This window comes from Sciurus carolinensis, unplaced genomic scaffold, assembly GCF_902686445.1.
Source record: "Sciurus carolinensis unplaced genomic scaffold, mSciCar1.2, whole genome shotgun sequence".
Lineage (NCBI taxonomy): Eukaryota > Metazoa > Chordata > Mammalia > Rodentia > Sciuridae > Sciurus > Sciurus carolinensis.
This window is the reverse complement of record NW_025920174.1, coordinates 760,470-773,625: the sequence shown is the minus strand read 5'-3', so window position 1 is coordinate 773,625 and position 13,156 is coordinate 760,470. Positions and strand designations below refer to the sequence as shown.

At 58.0% G+C, this 13,156-nt stretch overlaps 1 pseudogene; it reads left to right on the top strand.

Annotated features, from left to right (window-relative positions):
• Nucleotides 1-242: 242 nt before the first annotated feature.
• On the top strand, nucleotides 243-9,915 carry LOC124974772 (alpha-1,6-mannosylglycoprotein 6-beta-N-acetylglucosaminyltransferase B-like; annotated as a pseudogene).
• The last annotated feature ends 3,241 nt before the right edge of the window (nucleotides 9,916-13,156 follow it).

Genomic DNA, 13,156 nt, shown 5'->3' with positions numbered 1-13,156 from the left:
GCAGTGAGAAACTTGTACACAGGCATCCTATTCAATTCCTGTCCAAGAGTCTGCACTAACCCCATGGCACTTTATAGCCGCTCTCCTTTCTCATCCTGGGCTAGGAATGGGGTGGGTGGGCTGGAGGCCCCTCCAGGTCCACAGCTGATTGGGAAGGTGAGTTTTTTGCAGCCCAGACTCTGAAGGGCTCTTCTCTCAGTAACTTAGGGGAGCCGCCAGGTCGGGGGAACTGCCCGCTCACCATGCCCCTGCCTTTCGACCTCATCTACACTGACTACCACGGCCTGCGCAGACGAAGCAGCACCTGGGACTCTCCTTCAAGAAGTAAGGTGAGAGGGCTGGTGATGGCGGTGGGGGCCGGGTGGCTGTGAACCCAGGCAGAAAGTTGCTCCCCTCACCCTGTGGGGCTGCCCCACCACTGTCCTTCCCTGTCCCAAAGCTCCCATCTCACAAGAGCTCTGCCCCCTCATGAGGATGATCGCCAAACCTTGGAGAGTGGGGCATCTTCCATGGCCTCCAGGGCTGCATGGGGCTGGGGTGGGGTCACCTGGATGGAGGGGCAGAGGAACTGCAGTGGGCTGGGCGGGGTGGAAAGGAAATGGACGTCCCAGTGGGGGCTTGGCTCTGCCCTGCCAGGTGGGGTCAGGACCCTGCACTCCCCTCCCTCTGCAGCCCCTGGGTCAGGAGGAAGGCCAGTGCCATGGCTCCCCGTCTTCCTGCAGCCAGCGGGGTGCGGGTTTAATGTAGCACAGAGAGCCCTGCTATTTATTACGTTTGCTCCAGTCCCACTGACTATCCCACATGATTTTATTAGGGGAAAAAAGTGACAGGCAGCGTTATTGCTTTTATTATTAATGTGCGTTCCCCAGCACTTGGCACTCTCCTCCCGTCCCTCCTCCCGCCCGGGCCCTGCTCAGCACAGTGCCAACCTCAGCACTGGGCACCTGACTCTGGGTTACGGGAAAGATGGGGTCGGGGGTAGCATCCTGTGAGGCGGCTGCTCTGCTTTACCTCAGGGCCCACTTTCGGGCAGGAGGACATTGGGATGCTCTGGGGCCTCGGAGCCCAGGGTGCAGATCCACAGAGGTGAGGCCCCTGGACTCGGAGCCTCTGTCCCTGAGTGGCGGAGGGAGGAGGACAGGCCTCCCACCATCATCCCCTGCCCAAGTAGTCCACCTGGTGGAGGAGGCATGGGGACAATGACTCCACCAACACAGTCCCCCCAGGACCCTCACCCAGGTGGACCCCTGGGGAGAGCAGGGAAGGACCCCACTCCAAGCAGCTGCTCCTGGGCAGCAGGGAGAACAGCTTCTGAACACTAACCAGGGACCTGGGGCTGAGCTGTTGTGATCCCTCTTGACTGGGAACTGACACAGAGAGGTCAAGGCCCTTGCTGTGGTCACTCAGGGAGAGTGTCGGAGGCCAAGCTCTGCCACACAGGGCACTACCCCAACCCAGCCACTGACCAGTTACAGGGCTCCTGGCTGGGGCAGCCCCAGCCCAGGACACAGAAGCATGACCCCTGCTCCCGACCCCTGGGGGGCAGGTGCTGAATCCCAGTCATCGACACCTTTGGAACCGAGCCTGCGTGCAACCACGAGGAATATGCTACACTGCCCGGCTACTGCACCAACTGGGGCTATTGGAACCTTAACCCCAAGCAGTACATGAGCATGTTCCGTGAGTGCCCAGGTGGGGGGCGGAGCTCAAGTTGGAGGAGGCCGGCCCTCTTCCTCCCTGTCTCTCCTCCTGGGCACAGTGGGATGCAGAGAGGAGCCTCACTGAGGGCAGGGATCAGGAAGGGGGTGGCCTGTGGGAGACCCACCCAAGGCCAGGAAGACACTGAGCACACAGTACAGAGTGAGGGGTTAGTGGCCTTCCAGGGACACTTGCAGGGACAACTGTGGTGGGTGGCAAAGCAGCAAGCCAGCTTTTCCAAGCTGAGGGTGTCAGCAGAGTCCTAGGTCAGACTGAAAGGTCACGGTGCAGAGCAGGAGAGGAGCCTTAACCACTGTGGCTATGCTGGGAGGACAGAGTGAGGCCCACCTCTCAACCCTGTCTGGGGTCACTGACTTGGGCTTTGGGATTAAATAGATGAAGGGAGGGGTGGGGTGAGAGGACTGGGTAAGTAAGCAGTCTTTGTTCACCTGCGGCCTCTTGATCTCTCTGATGGTCCTGTGCGGAGGTGACTCTGAGGAGTCCCCAGTGCTCCAGGGGGCAGTCTCATCATGGATGACCTGCCTGCAAGGCCCTGCTGTTCCTGGCAGGTGTGGGGCAGTGACTAGAGATGGGTGCAGCTGGCAGTCAGTGTCCCTGCAAATCTCAACGACACCTTTAGCTACTTTCTCTTGGTGGGTATGAGATGGGGTAGGTCTGTCCTACAGAACTAGCTGTTAGATGAATCCTGTTTAAATGACCAGCAGGCCGCATGCAGAGCTGACCAGGGTGGGGGCCAACAGAGATGAGCGTTCTGCTTTGAATGGGACTCTAGAATACACGCGTACACTGCCCTGTGAGATGCTGTGTACTGAAAATAACCTAACCTTTCCTGGCAGCTCGGGTGTGTTCTGCCTCCCTGGTGCATGGCCTTCCCTTGGGGGACACTGAGGTATGCGGAGCTCCTGCTGTTCAGTGTGGGCCCTGCTGGGAATCTGTCTACCATCACCTTTAACAATGACTGTCCCCACTCTGCCCTTCAACAGCATCTAACTTGTGGCTCTTCGAGAGCTCTGGGCGGGAAAGCCAGATAAGCACCCTTGTTAGGATTGGGTCTAAATTAAGATAAAAGTCCTGAGGGGCTGGCGAGTGAAGGTATGGTCTCTCTTTAGCCCATCAGATCTGGCATCTCCTTGGGAGCTTAACTGCTCTTTCACCAGGTTCTAGGCTGTCTTGGGGGACAGTGGATGGAAGGATGGGTGGGTGGATGGAGGGATGAAGGGATGGGTGTGGGGGGGTGATCTGAGCTCCTGAGGGCTCCACAGTTCCTCAGAGGTACTTGGGGTCCTTTGAGGGTTAGAGGAGGCCAAGCAGATCCACCTGGATTCATTTAATGTGTGGTCCCGTTGGCTTCCTTTGGAAGAAAAATTGCCTGGCTAAAAATAAAATGTAAGCCTCTGATTTAGTCCAAGCTCTGTGCTCACTGATGAAAAATCAAGGACCAGAGAGGAGAGGGACCTTGCCCAGGGCTGCACAGCTAACCAGAGGCCACCCCGAGGCAGGGCGTCTGCTGTGCTGGTGCTGCTGGGGACCTGGGTTGAGGCTCCGCCTCCTCTCCCTCCTCCTCCAGGAAAAGGAGAAGGTCCTGGGCATCCTGAACAAGTACATGGAGATCCACAGCACCATGTACTACAAGAGCCAGAGGTCACCCAAGGTCCCTGCCTTCATGAAAAACCATGGCCTCTTGTCGCAGCCTGAATTCCAGCAGCTGCAGCGCAAGGCCAAAGTGAGGAACTCAACACATTGTCCAAAGTGAGTCCCCCAGCACACTGTCCTCACCTGCCTGGCCACAGGCGCCCACTGAGGGGGCCACCCAACACACCTGCCAGGACGGCCACCGCCACACATGGTCCCTTCCACACGTGGATATGCCCCAGCATGCTATGCTGCCTGAGCCCTGTATCCAGTACTCCAGGGAACTGGCCAACATGGGATGTCCAGCAGTCAGGGGAGAACCTACAGGGTCAGGGTCCTGGGCAGGGCCACTGCCTGGTTAGGGGAACAGGAGCCAGGCAGACCTTTTGGAACCTCTGAGTGGGTGGTAGGCTGGCTGATAGGCCCTGGCTACTGTCCCATGGGACCATTCATCCTGGATGGCTGCTTCTCCAAGTCACACAAGGAAGGATATCTCTGTGCAGTGGACAACCTGAACAACCTCACACAGCAGCCCTGGATTCAGTACCATTTATGAAGCACCTTCCAGGAGCCAGCCCTGCATGCATGACTGGCATGGTTAGGTGCTGAATTAGTGTTTTCAGGATGAGTGAGTGGAGGTCCTTGAGGTCGGCTGTGGATGTGAGTCTGCAGCCTATTGGACTTGGGATCCTTGCTCTGTCCTCCTCGTCCCTCCAGAATCATAGGTAGCAAGTCCAGGCTGTGCACAGTGCCCCACCCAGCCCTGCACTGAGGGATGCGAGCTGGCCACCCCCACCCCACCCCTGCCTGGCTGCTGGGCTCCCGGTCCTCCCTGACCTCGTGTCCCCAGCCCCCTCAGCTCTTTACAGGCTTTGGTTCCCCCCACAAGGGCCTGGCTCCCTTGGAGGCCATAGGCCATGGCTGCGTCTTCCTGCAGTCCCGCTTCAACCCGCCCCGCCCGCAGCTCCCTCAACCACGAGTTCTTCCCAGGCAAGCCCACCTCCAGGGAGGTGAGTGAGTGACCCAGCCGGCCCGGGAGGGGTCAGGGCAGGGGCCCTGAGGTTCCTGGGGAGGGAGGTGGAGGAGTCGGGCAATGGGATAAAAGGGACAAATGGGGGGTACAGGGAGCTGCTGCTAGCTCCGGCCAGGTGTTCTCCAGCACCCCTATGCAGAGAACTTCATCGGCAAGCCCCACGTGTGAACTGTGAACGGCAACAATTCGGAGGGGTCTGAAGACGCCACCAAGGCCATCATGGAGACCCAGATGAGATGGCCACCGCTCACACTGTGGGCCTCATTACAATTACCCAGACTTGGCCTGGGCTGGCAGAGGAGTCCACCTCCCTCCTGGTCAAACATACCCCTGCGTCCAGTCATGTGGACTGGAGAGTGGACCAGGGGCCCTCACTCACCAACCCAGTGCATAGGTTTTAGGGAGTGTACCTTGGTGCAGTGAACAACCTGCGCAACCTTACAAGGTAGCCATGGTTTCAGAGTCACTTATTGAGCACAATGAAGGGCCAGGCCCTGTGAGCACTCCTGATACAAATTGGATGCCGACTCAATGTCTTCTGGATGAAAGCAGGAGGTTCTTCAGACCCTGCTTTAGGTGTGGGTCTGTGACCTTTTAGCAGCCTATCTCAAGTGATGATGTGCATACAGCTCTAACGGGGATCTTGCTGACAAGGTCAACTTTCCATTCCTGATGGAAACACCCAGGTCCTTCCTTCCTGGTCTGGAGATGAATGTTTCTAGAGGAAGTGCTCAGTGGCAAGTTGCCAGGTGCTGACGTGCCCCTGTCTTCAGCTCTAACAGGTGAAGCTGGAGTCTGGCAAGGAGGCACACTCTGCCCCTCCGTCCAGTGGGGAGATCCACTCACCTCCTGGGAATCAGTTGAGGCTTAAACTTAAGTCGCAGACTGAGTCTGGGCTCCTCTGGGGCGACCCTGAGGCGGGGTCTCAGTACAGGTGACTCATCTGGGAGGTGGTCCCAGGAAGGGGGCAGGTGTGCCTGGAACTCTTCACCATGGGGCCTCTGAGCAGGGGCTTCTGTCACATCCCAGAAAGACAGGAACCTGGGGTGGTTATCCTCCAGCTCCCACCTGCCCATGGCTACAGGCTGCCCATTCCTGTGGCTTCTGGCTTATCCCTTGCACAGGCTGAGCAGGCTATAGACAGTCCTGAGGTGGAGCGTTCAGGGTGGAGAGGCCGAGGGGGCACTGCCCATATCTGCCACGGGGTCCACTCTCCATGTTTGACGATGGCCCTTGCAATCCATTTAAGGTGAACAGGAAAGTGGCCTTGGGGCCATGCCCCAGTAGAGGGCTGGACAACTGATTATTACAGGTTGATTGTTTTAAATGGGCCCAAGAACCAGACCAGGGCAGTGGCCTCGGGAAGGGGACTCAGTGCTAACGACAGGCCAGGGCTGGGGCTTGGTGTGGGTCTACTCTGATTCACTTCATGCTGGAAACAACCCCGTTGCACCTTCTCCCCTGCCCTGCTGGCCTCCTCTTGCACAGGGATAGGGGCAGGGTGAGGACTCTTCCCCATCCCCTGAGGTCTGGTCTGACCTCCAAGATCCATCAAGCAAAATGAGCCTGTGGGTGGTGCGTCCCCTCCCCAGGTGGAAGGCTGGGCACAGGGGAGGGGCTGTGCCTGGGAATGAATGTGCCCAGACCGTCCTCCATGCTTCTGCCAGGACACACGGGGACTGGGGAGGTGCCTGCTCTTGGGAGGCTGAGGGGCTTCCTTTGCCTTGTTCTTTTCTTTGATTTTTTTACATGAATATCAGTTAAATTTTGTTATTGAGTTAATTAAAAAACAGCATAACCAGCCTGAGGATATAGATTAGTGGTAAAGCACTTGCCTAGCATTCAGGAGGCCCTGGGTGCAATCCCCAGCACCACAAAAAAGAAAGAGAGGGAGAGGGAGAGAGAGAGAGAGTGAGTAGTGACAAAGGACAAAGGATCCAGGAACCAAGGCATCCACATCTGCCGCAGACCTCTAGGGACCCTGGCCCAGCCTGTCTGCCAGCAGCCTCCTCCGTCAGGCCACGCCACCCACTTTCCTGACAGTTCACCCCCTGGTAGCCCAGAGGGGCTCACATGCTCCCGTGCCCATGGAACACCAGGGAGGAGCTTGTGTTTAGACCCAGCCACCCCGGGGCTCCTGCCTCACAGGACCAGGTGTGGCCTGGAAGTCGGCATTTTAAATAAGTGCCTGGTGATGCTGAGAGTCTGCTTTAGAAAATCTATCTTGAAGCAGCTGGTTGGGAGTGGACTGTGGCTCCTGCAGGTCTTGTGACCTCCAGGGGAGGGGAGGGGAGGCCGGAGGGTCCCAGTAAGTGCAGAGCCCCAGAGGCCAGCCCCCACCCCACCCCACCCATGGCAGGGCAGGTTCTGTGCCCCTGGGCTGCTGCAGACAGGCCTGCACTGCGTCTCCATCAAGTCCAGATAGAGGCCGTGGGGTGAGAGGACAGTGGTGCTGCCATTGCTCCCCCGCCCTCTTGAAGCCACCCTCCAGGTGGCATTGCAGGCCCAGCACCTGTCACCAGCAGAGACTGATGCCATGCGCCTGCATTTAGACCTAATGGGGGTGTTTGCAGGCAGACTGCTGCCCCAAGGGAGATTTGTGGCAGGCAGGCACTGGAGGGCTCCCTGCATGCAGGACCTTTGACTCACCCCATGACAAGCGTTTCAGACGCAGAGGGGAATAACTCAGGCACCGCAGTCGCTGCTGGAGCGGGGAGTGACATTTGGAGAACAAAGGCTCTTCTCTGGGGCTTTTTCCTTATATCCTGGGTTTGTCCTTGCAAGGGGCCAGCGGCCTGCCTCTGCTCAGAGGCTGTCTGGACTCTGCCCTGCGTATCAGGGCAGCAGCTGGCCGCAGGGCCCTATAGGGGGTGGGAGAGGAGCGCAGGGTGGGACAAGCCTGCAGAGCGTCTGGCACAGAGGGATGCTGGGGTTTCCTGGGACTCTGGAACAGTCTGGGGACTGAGAATACACACAGCACCTGGTGTCCAGTCTGGAACAAGGTCAGGCTGGTGGCCTTTGTCCCTGGAGTCAGAGGCAGCAGGGACCAGCTTCAAGGGGAGCAGTGAGGGCTGTCTCCCTAGGACCCTTGAATGTTGGGAGTGTCCCCTGGCCAGGGGACCCAGGACGGGCCTCCAGCCCTAAGAGGCAGGCTCTTCAGGGGCCCCACACATCTCCGCTGGACATCCTGAGGTCACCTTGTGAGGAAGAAGGAGTGCAGGCTCGGGCAGGACTGTTTGGTCTCACCACCAGGGCTAAGGATCTCATCTTTGGAGCAGCCAGCAGGAATATGGAGTCACTGGGGACTGAGCTGGACTGGACCAGACAGGGTGCCCACATTGTGTGGGGCTTGGGGAGGCCAATGGCTACAGCCACCCTCCTCTGAGTCAAGGTCGGTCCCACCTCTGGCCACTGCCACCTGCCACCAGTGAACTCCTCCAAGGTGGCTTTGTGCTGGGCCTGAAGATGAAGCCCAGGAAGGGTTTGGAGAGTGGGCATCTTGTCCCTTAGTTACCTTCGCCTCTTGTACCCCAGCCACTCAGCCACATGCCCCGGTGCAGGCTGCTGCATGACCCTGAGACCATTAGGTCACATGTGGCCTCCTGTGTAGTGCACTTGTAACCATGTGTGGCCTGGGCAGGTGCTTTCCAGATGCCACCCAGTCGCATCCCACTGGGAGCATGCTGCATCCCTCTGTGTGAAGGTCCACATCTTGGGGAGGGTAGAGCTGAGCTTTGCCATCCCACAACCATTTCCTGAGTGTCCACTGCATGCCAGGCACTGTACCAGGCACTGTACCAGACTCTGGGGGACAAGCTGCAGTCCCTGCCCTTGAGGGCTCTTGAGAGAGATGGAGCATGGACCGGAAGCCGTGGTAGGGGCGCTTGTCCTCGGCGGGAGGATGTCTGGGGCGCTGAGGACTCCAAGGAACCTGGTCCTGTACCAGGAGGATGTGGGCGCAGGATGCTCTGTAGTAGGTGAATCCCAGAGAAGCCAGGCTGGGGGAGGGGTCCTCAGAGTCCAGGAGGGGTGGAGTGCTGGGCTCTGGGCAGGAGGAAGCTTATGTGGCTGGGGTGGGGGACAGGACAGGGGCACTGAAGCTGGGACACAGGGAGGGTCCAGGGCTAAGCCTGAGTCCCCAGGGCCCCTGGAGAGTGTAGGGACCTCAGCGGAGAGGGCCAGGTGGACGGGGCATTTGGCACATCCAACCCCATGCCCAGCAGGCAGCCCCATAACCAGGCCTCCCTGCCACACCCTCCCTCAGGTGGAACCCTACCTGCCCTACGAGTATACCTGTGGGGGCAGCTGGAGTGGATCCACACCTACATCCAGCACCAGGTAGGCGGCCCTCTGTCCTTGGCCCTGGACCTGGAGTCCCACCCCAAGCCCATCAGGCCAGAGCCCACACTGTGCAGGCAGCAGACACCCCTGGCTGTGAGCCCCTCAGGTCCCCTGACCACCGAGCCTCCGTTCCTTCCCTGTCAAGTACCTGGCGGAACCTGAGTGTCTATGGGGTGGAGCTACTTTGAGGAATAAATGAAATGTGCATGTAAGACTGCCTGGTATTCAGCAAGTGCCCAACAGTGGCTCCCACTGAAGCTGCAAGCCTTGGCCCTTGGGTGCCACTGAAGGCCACCCATGCCTCACTCCACCTCCCTGATGCCCCTCTCCTCCTGCAGAACTTCTGTGCAACTCCGAGCCCAGCTCCCTCCAGGGACCAGGGCCTCACAGAGCCCCTTTGTCCTGGCGCTCAACGCCACCCACCTGCAGTGGGCCCAGAACACTAGTAAGGTCCCCGAGGCCTGGCCCCCACCACACTCGCTGCAGGCCTGGCTGGCCACCACTGAGAGGTCCTGTATGGACGCCTGCCTGGACCATGGACTGCTCTGCAAGCCCTCCTTCTTCCCCTTCCTCAACAGCCAGGAGACCTTTCTCCAGTAATTGCACCCCCCTTCCCTCCCGAGAGTTTCCAGCTGGTGAGGAAGGATCCAGAAGGGACCTTCCACGTGGGCGTCTGCATCATGCGGCTATGCTCTTGGGAGAACTTAGCTGCTACAAGGGACACTGCCTCCCAGTCACACCCCACTCCCTCTGCCCCTCGGGAGCCCTGCCCCAGCCTGGATGGGCACCTTCTCCATAAAGCTGCTACGCATCCCTCCAGGCGGGACCCTGGCCCTTCTTCTCCAGGCTCCCAGACAGAGGCAGATAAGGAGCTGTAACCGCCTCTTCCCGAGTCTGGGCAGGGGTTGCTGGGGAGAGGGGTGGGCAGTGCCAGGCTGGGGACAGCCTGCCCCATCCACCCCAGGGGTGACCGACACTGATGGCGCCCATGCAGGCTGCAGGTGCCCTGTGACAGCACCGAGTGGGAGATGCATCACCTGTACCCGGCGCTGGCCCAGCCCAGCCAGGAGTGCTACCTGCAGAAGGATCCCCTGCTCTGCAGCTGCACTGGTTCCAACACCGAGTACCAGGCTCTGCCCTGTCGTGACTTCCTCAAGGGTGAGGTGGCCCTGTGCCAGGGCTGCCTGTGAGGCAGTAGGGGCCTCTGCCCCACACCTCCTCCTGCAGGAGAAAGCACCAGCAGACCCTAGCTTGAGATGCACAAGTGGCTGGAGCTTCCTTCCCAGTCCCAGGAGTGGGCAGAGGAGCACCAAGCACCATCCAGGGGAGGGCAGCACAGGCAAGCCGTGGGCACTCAGGGGAGGCAGATGCTGATTCTGTGAGGATGGACACAAAGGTGAGACCACCCTCTGCTGTGCCCCTTCCCTCAACCATGACAGATTCCCTAGTGTGCAGAAGGCCTGGGCCGCTTCACAGGAACCCCACCCTGATGGGCCTGTCCCTTCTCCCCTTGCTCCCTCCTCACAACCGCTCGGTCCTCACCATTTTCAGGGACATGTGGTTGCTGCCAGCCAGTATCCATCTGCAACCCGACTCCCTTGAACTCTCGCCTCTCCTGCCACCTGTCTGATTCTCATCTTCACGTTGACATCTAAATGACACCCAAACCTGAGGTGATCAAAGTGGAAACCCTGGTTCCTGCCTGCTCCCTGACCTGTCCCCTGGCACCACTGTCCCTGTGCCAAGAATGGACAGTGCCAAACTCCCCCTGGATCTGGATGAACCTGGCAGTCACCCTCACTCCCGTCTTCCACTCAGATTCCAGACCACATGCCGCCTGAACAGTACCACCCACATCCAGGTCACCGGGGTGACTTCAGCAGCCTCCAGACTCCATGATCTTTTGAGTGATTCACCAGGTTTTTTCTAAAAGCTAAATGCATGTGACATCCCACCACTCCTCTGCTCCCTCCAAGCCCACAGGCCACAGCCTCCCTGGTGCGGCAGCCTCAGGACCTTTGCAGCAACCAATGACCTCCTCCAGGCCTCCCTCAGCCGTCACCTCAAGGAGGGCTTTCCTGACACCCCACTCAACAGCCTGATGCTCCCTGGCCCCAGTTCTGCCCTATGTTCTTATGTTGCTTCATGGCTCCTGGTTCCTCTGCCTCTCTCCCTCCCCCTCTCTCTCCCTCTCCCTCTCTCCCTCTCCCTCTCTCCCTCTATCCCTCTCCCTCTCCCACCCCCTCTGTCCTAGAAGGCTAGGTCCTTGAGCCAAGCATCTTTGGTTTGTTGGTGAAGGGGAGAGACTCAGTATGTATTTGTTGAATAAATGACTCTACAACCCAAATAAAGATTAATTCAGAGGCTCTTTGACTTTGGAAGATGCCAAGAGGCACCTTCTAGTGGGACCCAGAGAGTGCCACCTGCCAGGGGCCTGACCCCTTAAGCTGGGAGTCCTGCCCCGGCCCCGATGCCTAGAGGCTGATCAGAGAAAGAGAGAGACAGCAAGGACCCAGGTTCCAGGCAGAGCCCGCCTCTGTCCCTGCTCCTGCTCTTGGGCTGCTCCAGGTGCCCAGTACTCAAATGGAACCTATCGGGGTTGAATCCCTCCTCCCCAAAAGACAGCTTGAGTCCTGAACCCGGAAGGTGGCCTTATTGGGAAGTGGGGTCTTTGTGATAGAATCTGTTAAGGCCATGTCACCCTAGGACAGGGCGGGGCCTGACACAGAGACGCACACACAGAGGGAAGAACCATGGGGGAAATGGGGCAGTGACTGCAGTGGGATCACCACAAGTCAAGGAATTCCTGGGGCCAACAGCAGCTGGAAAGGGCATGGGAGGGTCCTCCTCAGAGTCTCCAGGTGGTGTCGGCCAGCCACTCTCTGAGGTTGGACTCCAGGGCCTCCAGGGCCTCCAGGAACAAGGCAGAATGTCTCTGTTGCTTTTGGTCACCAAGTGTGTGGCAGTCGCTGCAGCCTAGGACCCAGACACATCAGGTTAAGTGCGAAGTGCCCTGGGCCACACAGTGTGCTGATCACAGAGGATCAGAGGTCCCCTGAGTGTTGGAGACCCCTCCACACGGTGCAAGTCACCTCTGCCCATCTGTTGAAGGGAACCAAGTACATAAGGGATTCCCCTAACTTATCATCTGACTGCAGTGAATGTAGGCTCCCCAAGATCTGAGGACACCTGGGCAGGGCTCCCTACATCAGCCCCTGTCACCTGTGCAGGGTCTGAAAACTTGAGCAACAGAGGCCACTGGGAGGCTGAACCCTTAGCCCTCCAGCCCAGAACCCCAAAGGTACCATCGCCCACATGCAGACATCGCTGCAGAAGTGCAGCACAAGGCCCTACCCGATCCTCCCCAGTAAAGCCACCAGACACCCACCAGCCACCCCTGTCCGGCCACATTTGGCTCCAGGAGCTAATTACAGAAGCTTCATCTTAGAGGAAGCCACAAATACGCTCTCACACGTTTTATGACTTTATAACTCACCAAATAAACTTGAATCCTGTAACCATAAAACAAAGCCGAAACAAGTTGGACAGGAACCAGCATGGGCAGTGGGAGGGGGTGGGGAGCAACCTCGCTGCAACTAAGGTGCAGAGCAGGGCAGGGACCCGTCCACATGATGTGGGCACAAACTGTCACCTGTGTCAGGGTCTCAAAGAAGAGCCTGTGATTCCTAGCGATCCAGGGATCCCTGGAAGACACGCCCTTCTTCCTCAGCAGAACTTCATCCAGTCTCCCCAGTCAGGGAAGGTTCTGTAAGCCTAGGCTGGTTTCTGAGGCCGGAGGAGGCCCTGGCCATGAGCAGGCCTTAAAGTCTCCCAGGCTAAATGAAAGTCATACTTCATTTTACATTAAGGGGACTTTTTAAAAGTAAAATATCTACAACATTTAAATATCATTAGTAATTACATTTTGTCTTATTTAGAACTGGTTGGAAACACTTTATTTCAATGAGGTACATTTGTATTTAATATCCAGTTTACCAAACAGAGAGATCTCCGTGAAATGAGTGGAGACCGGGAGGGGCCCTTGCCAATGGTCCCAGGGTTCAGGGAGGTGGCTCTGCGTGGATCCGAGGCCCCAGGCCTCCCAGGGAGGCCCCTCCCTGGAAAGGCAGCGCTGGAACTGGCCTGGCCTTGGCCAGGTGGTTAATTAGCACAGAAGCCATGGAGGAAAAGCAAAACCTGACTGAAAGAAACTTCCCCCAGTAACTTCAGCAAAAATCTCAAGGTGTCTTGTTTCCATTCCTGTGGGGTTTTTTTTGTTTGTTTGTTTGTTTGTTTGTTTGTTTTTTTGTTTTTTTACTTTTTCTTGTGGGTTTTGGTTTTGCTTTGCTTTTGCATTGACTACCTCTGAGGCTGAGCATCCCACTCCTCCACCAGCTGCTGCCAATGCTATCGACTGGCTCATGTCCCTTA